Source organism: Lytechinus pictus, chromosome 10, assembly GCF_037042905.1.
Source record: "Lytechinus pictus isolate F3 Inbred chromosome 10, Lp3.0, whole genome shotgun sequence".
Classification (NCBI taxonomy): domain Eukaryota; kingdom Metazoa; phylum Echinodermata; class Echinoidea; order Temnopleuroida; family Toxopneustidae; genus Lytechinus; species Lytechinus pictus.
Genome location: NC_087254.1, coordinates 10,824,973 through 10,834,458, shown reverse-complemented (window position 1 = coordinate 10,834,458; position 9,486 = coordinate 10,824,973).

Here is a 9,486-nt window from a genome sequence, read left to right as displayed (position 1 = left end):
AGTGGTGTAGTATATAGGCTAAAAAAATAGAGGGGTCCAGACGAAGCGAGAGAGCAAAATGTTTGAGCTTTTTAATACAATGATATAATTTTATGATAGATTTTGGCATAATATTCAGAAATATATATATATATATTTCACAAATTTTCCTTTTCTTTTGTTTTCTTCTTTTCTCTCTTCGCCTCGTGAAAATTTTTGAGGTCCGTGGCCCTGAAGCCACCAACGGTACGCCAGTGGAAATCAACGACAATAATAACAACGGCACAACAAACAGAATAATAATAATAATAACAATTATGATGATAATATAATGATAAGATAACAATATAGCATCTATGTGGTGCCGATTATCTATTTGCCTATTCAATGGCACAGTGTATATTACCCCGGCTATAGGTTCAGCTGCGCTGCGCCAGATATTACCCGTTCACCTCACCTGGGTTGAGTGCAACACAATGTGGGTAAATTTCTTGCTGAAGGAAAACATGCTATTACTGGGATTCGATAAAGCACTATGCAATGCAAAAGTCAAACAAACGAAAACGGCCAGCAACGTCAACACCTATTATGCATGATTGTTCAAAATATTTTCAAGCTGTGACGTCTATTCATGTATTCGTTGTTTTCTTGAAAATTCACTGCGCTTCTCTTTGCATACAGAGAACATTGTGCAAATTTGTCGTAGAAAAAAATTATGACACTGATGGATTTCCATATAGAGTTACGATTGATCGGATCAATCGTAACTCTTTGTAAGACGGGGCACAGACGAGTGTTACATTAAAGGACCTTTCCGACCAGCTTCTCAGCCTATCAAAACCAAGGAAAGTTGTCAGATCTGATAACATGTCGGCCACAAGACGTTTGATGAAACGCTCACCATGCATTATAAGATATTACGAGGTAAAATGTCACATTCAGACTAGAAAACACCATAAAGTAGAGTAAGAAAGTCTTAAAAAATATTTCAATAACATTATATATTCAAGGAAACCCAAGGTAACGTATAACAGTAGCGTACAGATGGTGTGGGGTAACTTAGTGTGGGGGGCCCTTAGGGGCGCTTGCCCCCCCCCCGTAAAAACAAATTTTCCACAACAAAGATATAAGATAAAAGGAAAGAACAGGAAAGAGAGAAGGGTGAACCTTGAAGAGTAAATCCATTTCAGCAGCTTCAAAGCTGTCCGGGGATGAAAAACATTCTGTGTATCCAAGCGAGGTGCCATGGTGAAGTAATTTGAAATTTCACTTATATACAATAAAGTTCATGAAACATGATATTATTTTCTGAATATTATGTTAAAATCTGTCACAATGTTTGATTTTTGTAATAAAAATGTCAACATAATTTTGCCCGATATACGCCCCTTCAATCTTAGCTCATTACGCTAGGAAGTATAATTACATGAAACAATAATGCGGAGAGTCATCAGAGAGCCTGGGACAGGAGGCCTATATATTTCCAAGTTAGCCATGTTTTTTTTCCAATAGTCATTTCATCCCCGATGTCAAAGTTTATAATAATATGCATCCAGTTTTTTTCTGCTAAATGTCTTATCCATCCATCTATTAAAAATTTGTAATGCCTTTTTTTTCAAAATTAGATCACCGTGGAGTTATTGCTCTAACTTCCATCTTGTCTCTTTCTCATTCTTGCGAGCTTATGTGCTCCACGTGTCCATGCGCCAAGCTTTGTTTACATATTACGTCACCGAAAGTCGAACTCTTCTCATGAATATTCACTCAATTACAGAACTTCCTTTTTGCGGCTATTTGAAGGTCTCACTGAATATATCTATGAGCGATCTATCCTTGTAGGAACTTTCTCAGTCTGTACGAGTTTGCAGTTAGTTATTTATTGCGTGTGCCGTACAGAAAATGATTTTTGTTTGATTTAATTAATTCATTTCCCCGTCATTTTCTCCAGACTTGCCAATATGGATATCGCGATCAATAATCTTTCGCTGGTTCTGCAAGAATGCCTTTTTCTTTGACGAATTTGGAGAGCGAACTATTGTATTTTTTAGTGTGCGGTGGTTCGTATAATGAATGGGAGATATTTGTCCATGGATTGCTGACTGTATTTGCTGTGTGCCCCTGTCATAAATAGCCTCGCGTGTGTTTCACACTCGCTCTGCCCATGGACTGCGAATGTCCGCAAATTCAAACACGAGAGTACTACTACTAGATTGAGAGAGGATATTTTGCGAAACTGTTTATTATATGTTTGCGGTGTTGTGTCGGATGTGCAGATATCATCGCATCTGCTTGTTTTGATGAAGACGATCGAAAATCTTCACCCATCAAAAAGAGTAGACATATTATGATCTCACTGTCTGCCCCACGGAGGACCTTGTCCTGATGTTTTCAAGCGAGAGGAGTTTACATTCTATTTCAAAAGGCACAATTTTGGAGTGGCCTGTGAGCGAAAGCCCGCGCCAGGATGAAACTGAAGCAGCGAGTCGTGCTGGCGAGTGTCGCCGTAGTTCTGGGGTTCATGTTCGTCATCGCCCTGCAGCAAGCCGGTCTGGAACCCATCTCGGGTACCTTGGATCTCGGGATCCGAGACAAAGATGGGACTTTTCCCGGAGGAGCAGATCTCCTTCCGAAAGCTGGAGGTAAAGCAGACAGCAATGGGGTGGTCATGCTTCGCAGGCAGCTCGAGAAAGTGGACTCGAAGTCTGGAGGGGCGCGTAACGGTACTCGAGCCGATGGGGCTGGTGGAGAGATAGGTGGTTCTTCCAACCGGACAGGTGCATACCCCGCCGCCTTGCCCCATCCGATGGTCAAACGACCGCCCGGTTTCCCGGAGGAAGGGAATTTTTATAACGTAGGACACAAATTTGCCGCGTCACTTGAAAGAACTTACCAAAGAACGACTGATTTGAAATATGAAAACTTTTTTAAGGAGGTGAAAAGTGGGAATGTTGTACCCCAAAAGGCGGAGTCATTGGTTAGACACAAACGTTCATCAAGGTAAGAGAACCCTTATTTATTATATTTATGATACAGTGAACGTGTGATTGCCTTTATGTCGAGGCTCAAGATCAGCGAATTAAGAGATGAAAAATCTTAATAATAAATTTGAAACATGATTATGCCTATTTTGGCTCACCATCATCACCACTTAGTATACTGCCACCACAAGCACCATCACCAACTGTGCACCACACGCATTACCCTTCTTATAACTTCTCCGTGTACTCTACTACTACTACTACTACTACTACTACTACTACTACTACTACTACTACTACTACTACTACTACTACTACTACTACTACTACTACTACTACTACTACTACTTACTACTACTACTACTACTACTACTACTGCTTCTACTACTACTACTACTACTATACTACTACTACTACTACCACTACTACTACATGTACTACCACTGCTACTACTACTACATGTACTACTACTACTCTACTACATGTACTACTCTTCCTACTCCTACTTCTACTACTAGTGGAGCATTGTGGCCCAGTGGATTAGTCTCCCAGCCATGCCATAATTTCCTTCAGAAAGGAATTCATCCACTGTGTGCTGCACTCGACCCAGGTGAAATAAATGGGTATCGGCAGGTAGTAATTCCTCAAAAAGCTGTGTGCGCCCAGTTGTAGGTCCATGGTGCGCCTTAATCAGTTGCCTAGCTTAGCTGGGGTAATAATGATAGCAGGGCCGTTTTTGAAGCACCATGAACACCTGTGCGCTATAATTATTTAAGTAGCCAACATTATTATTATTATTTGTACTACTACTACTAGTAGTAGTAGTAGTAGTAGTAGTAGTAGTAGTAGTAGTAGTAGTACTACTACTACCACTTATACTACTACTACTCTACTACATGTACTATACTACTACTACTACTACTACTACTACTGCTACTACTACTGTACAGCTCCTAATATGTATAGGCCTGCATGTACTGCAATTGATTGAGTCTAAAATTTCCAAAGTGGCCTTATTCGAAATATACATCTATTAAGTCACTTGTTCATGTCACATTTATTTCAGATATTTTTTTCACTCCGATTCCCAGGGCTAACAGGGAAATATATTTTTCCTTCGACAGCCTTTTAACATAAACAAATGGATCCGCAATTCAATCCAGCTTTAAATTCCCATATCACATGAAATGTTGTCACGAATAACTTGCATTGCACCGTTTTATATCTCGCCTTGTATCTGGTGACTAGGGAATGATTTTAATTAAAAGTGCACGTTCTCGAGCGCTCCGTGGGTATATACATGTAAGCAGTACGACTTGCCTTGAATTCAATTAACAAATTAATGTCGTACTGGATATGCATGTAGGCTTACATGTACGTACTGATACCAGTTGAGAAAATGTAATAATTGTGATCATATCAACTGCATACGTCTATTTGAATACTGACTAATGTGCAATGAGACATCAACGCTTGTGAAATTACATTATATAATTTTACATGTTAAAGATATTCCTGAAATGCAATTAAAAAGAATATACATAAGTCCAGATACATGTACCTTTTAGCGGCAAAATACAAAATGACAAAGGTATATTGCGCGTTCTGCGCTCACTCTATTTCATCCTACATTTCCCCCGTAGTTTCTTGAATTACATTTACATTATATTCTCCCTTTTAAAATTCATTTTCCCAACTGTTAACTGCTATATATCATGGCAATACTGACAATTTTCAGTCTCCCTCGTTGGATACAATTAAACGCCATAGGCATTTATATACAGTGATCACACGTAGTGTCTCCATCGTTTGAACTTCTATATCATTACTTTGACATTTACAATTCGGGTATAGAGGGGTTTTATGTTTGTAGAGAAAGTGTGATATGAAATTGTTGTGTCTCCCTCGGGTACAAGACCTCGTTTTATCAGCTGACTCGAGGGACTGTTTTCTGGCGGTGAAATGAAAAAATGGACGAACATTTTTATGATATGATATGAGAGTGTAATGAACTCCTATACATCAGTGTACATTATGATGGATAGATATATATTTTTTTTGAAATGTCGTAGTTTGGAGACCTTCGACTATACTGTCGTACTTTGGCAAAATGAAGCAAGTTACAAAAGTATCATTTGTTGTAAATGAGCAATGTGTGTTCGTCATTTTCCGTGCAATTTTACCAGCACATTTTCTTCAATATCTTTCCATAGAACGATTATTTCTTCCCCAAATTTTGCCTGAAGGTGCAACATACAAAGGGTGTTTCAGAAACAACAATAACTCAAATTTGACTGATGTGTCACTTGCTTCCTTTTGCCAAAGCTGGGTAATATATTTCATTTTAGATATCAGTATCACAAATGGGCATATTTTTATTGCTTTCATCAATCATCATGAGTTCACATTTTTATCATGTATAGAATAGGCCTATACATGATGTATTTTTATTACATGTACAGTATTTATTTGTGTTCCTCAATATATTTTTATCACTGGTTGTTCATTAATAATTATATCTGAACCTCATTTTAACTCCTCATCGCAGTCTTAAAAAAGGAATATTAAGCCAACATGAAGGAATTGGTAATGAGTAGGAATGCATTTGTTCATGAATAGGCTATAGACTTATATTCTTTATCAAGAGATGCTACTTGATTTTTTTTTTATGAAATGACAAATTTGTGCCCGGGCCCAACAATCTAATATCGAATGTGAAGCATGTGTATCAATGGTACAATAACACTGCCTGGAATTGATATTGGGAAAAATACACTAAGCTTGGGGCGATTTTGCCCCCGAAATGCTTAAAAGAGCCCTGCATGGAAATAAAAGAACCCCCTCCCAAAACCCCACTCAATGCCATAGGCGGATCCAGGGGGGCCCGAGGGGCCTGGCCCCCCTATTGGCGAAGCAAACAAAAGGAAAAAAGGGAAAGAAATAAAAAAAATATAAGGGAAAGAAATTAAGAAAAAAAGGAGGGGAAAAAGAGGAGAAAAAAAAGAAGAGGAGGAAGACGAGTTAATGCATTAGATGAGGGGAAGACTTTAAAAGAATCTTTCATGTCACTATGTCCTATATAAAATTTTCGCTCGCGCTTCACGCTTGCATTGCCTGTTAAGAGATTAACATATCTTTTTTCAATATGCAGCTTAAATATCAAGTTTGGAAGTCAATATACAAAACATATTTCACCTCGGAAATCGAACTTTCATTATTTTGTTTGATTTGAAAATTGATTTTAAAAAATTGTTCTGTAAAAAATGTCAGTTTTATGGTCTGCATATTAACATTTTCTGCACGCGCTGCGCGCTCGCAAATTTGATTTATCAGGTAGATCTACCTATCATTTCGTGTACTCCATAAAGTTTTAAACATATCCCTTTTCAGGTCTGATTGTCAAAACGTATCAGCTATAGCGCAGCACGCTCGCATTTTGATTGGCGAGTTATCCCGCGAGTTATATATGTCTCAATATTGATTATACAACAAACTACTTAAAATCCCCATTTCATTACAATTAATCAAAAATCTACGCGTGTTTATTAAACTTTTTCTCTTTTAAAATCATCCAGTTTCAGATCACAATATCACAAATTTTCTGCTCGCGCTTTGTGCTCGCATTATTAATGTAGGAAGATCCTATATTACTCATCATTTTCATGATTTACAAAACATGAACAGAGTGTCCAGTTTTCAGGTCAAAATATCGAATTTTTCTGCTCGCGCTTCGCGCTCGCATTATTTGATTGTTGAAATAGGCGTCTTCATGGCTAACTGCAAGCAGTCCTTTACATGTACCTTTTCGATCAGTTCAAAACGTATATAAAAATTTTCTGCTCGCGCTTTGCGCTCGCGTCAATAATGTAAAGAAGATTCCCAATACCTCATCCTTTTTAATGATTTACAAAACATGAATGGAGTGTCTCGTTATTAGGTCAAAATATCGAATTTTTCTGCTCGCGCTTCGCGCTCGCATTATTTGATTGTTGAAATAGGCGTCTTCATGGCTAACTGCAAGCAGTTCTTAACAGGTACCTTTTCGATCAGTTTAAAACGTATATAAAGATGTTCTGCTCGCGCTTTGCCCTGGCATTATTAATGTAAGGAAGATCCCCAATAACTCGTCATTTTAATGATTTACCAAACATGAATAGAGTATCTCGTTATTAGGCCTAAATCTCGAAATTTTCCGCTCGCGCTCGCATCAGTTGTTACCTATCCTGTTTAAGTTACAAAAGTGCTTAGAATTTCTATTCTCTAGGTAGAAATGTCAAAACTTTTCAGCTCGCGCTTCGCGCTCGCATTATTTGATTGTTGAAATATGTAACGTCTTCATGGCTAACTGCAAGCAGTCCTTAACACGTACCTTTTCGATCAGTTCAAAACGTGTATTAAAAATTTCTGCTCGCGCTTCGCATTCGTAGTAATTATTTAGTTGCATACACATCTTTTTCAGGATAACAAACATTGCCCAAAATTTTAGGACAAAGTACATAAAATTTCAACAACAACAACAACAACAAAAATTAGCTCGCGCTTCGCGCTCGCGTTATATAATTAAGGAATATTATATTATATATTTATCTTGATTTATAAGAATAAAGCTAAAAAGTGACTATTAGGACAACCCCTTCAAAGAGACAAACGAAAATCATCTTCGAGCGGCCGATCGGGGAAAATATGGCTGGAAAACAATTCCTGGGCCCCCCCCCCCTATTGGCGAAGGCTGGATCCGCCCCTGAATGCTATGTTAAAGCTTATCCAACGTAGTAGATGGTAAGCAGTAAAATAGCCCCCAATATTGTCTCAGTATGTGTGTGTGGGGGGGGGGGGGGGGGCTTGTGCCGAGTGCCGGCATACATGTCTTGATTTATACCATCTTATCTATCATTTTTTCTCCACATTTTGGGGTTCAATGTCTACAGAAATGGGCGGCCATTTTTAAAACTTGTTTTCGAATCCCTATTGGATGAATAACATCTTTGAGCAATGTTCTGTGTAAATTCAAGATCTATAAGTGGGACGATTCTTATATATTGATGTATATTGACATTTTCCGACGTATATCATCGTGATAGCTTGCAAAACGCTCCACATTGACTAGAATAGAGGGGCTCATAGACCCTTCCAGCCAAGCCCCATTTTATGCACCCCTCCACGTGTATTCTTCTATTGAAGGGAGGCATGGCTTACGTGATCGCATTATCACTAAACCTTTGATCTTCTTCAAGTTTATCAAAATAATCACCGAGCAAACTATTAGATATCCAATTCCGTTTATCTGTTTATCTCACTTCACAGAACGTCTTTAACGAAATGTTTGAATACATTGTTTTGGATGTCCTATTTCAAGTCCCCACACTCACTTTTTTTTCTTGGGGGCCCGATTAGTTCACCAAAATCATTAATTTCATATTTTTGGGTGCCCTCAAAGCAAATTTGGTGGCCCTAAAACAAAAGAAAACATTACAATTTATCAAGACTTTGGTAGCTCAATCGGGCCAACGAGTGTGAGTTTTTACAGAATTTTGGTAGCCCAACTCTCATTTTTGGTTGCCCCGGGCCACTGGGCCACTGATGATGTTGAGCCCTGCCTATTTTGACGAAAAGAAAATGACGACCTGAAGAGCGGATGTCAAATCGTTTCCAGTCATAAGCTACATGACTGTAATTAGTAATGGTCTATTGCTGAAGATTATCTTTGCGATTTTTCACATCATTGCAAGTCATTATTTGCTATCTGTTCGTTGTTGAGTGGACAAGGAACCCCTTACAATGTACCTTGAAATTATCTGTGAACAGTTTCCACATTTATTTTGGAGGTATATGTTCTCATGAAATGATAAAGACCCCACGAGTGTCAATTACATGTAGACAATAGGCATACATGTACATGTATAACAGTATTACCCCCAACAAAAAAGCAGCATAAACTGATAAAGTGCTGAAATGATGCAAATACAACACTATAGCAGTTCACGATTCAGGTATATACTGTGTACTGTGACAGGGGTATACAATTCAATTTCAAACTGATATGGTTGCAAGTGAGTGAATAGTACAAACAAATTAAGGAGAAAATTCGAAAAAGAAATGAACTCTTTTATACTTGTTTAATGAAACGGACACAATTAGCAATAGAAGTATATTGCTATATAAGGTTTTTTTTCTCTTTGTGTTCGAGACGCCAGCATCGTTGATCAACATTAGTTTCAGTAAAAAATTACCCAATGATATTGTGATTTTACCAAGCCATGCACTATTAGTGTGTTCAATCTTTTCTGAAGCAGTTCGACGTTTACCAGGTCTTAAAACGTCAATATTGACTTATTTTCTGAGATTTTCAAATCATGATGCTTCCGTAACGATATACGTTCTCTAAAGTCGCATTCAAAGGTCGGGTAAACAGGTCACGAATGAGCAGCTATTCAATAGCCTATCTTTGCTCTCCAACCATTGTTAGCAACATGATGATTATATGATATATCTTCGAAATAATTCATACATAAATTATGTCTTCCAGATA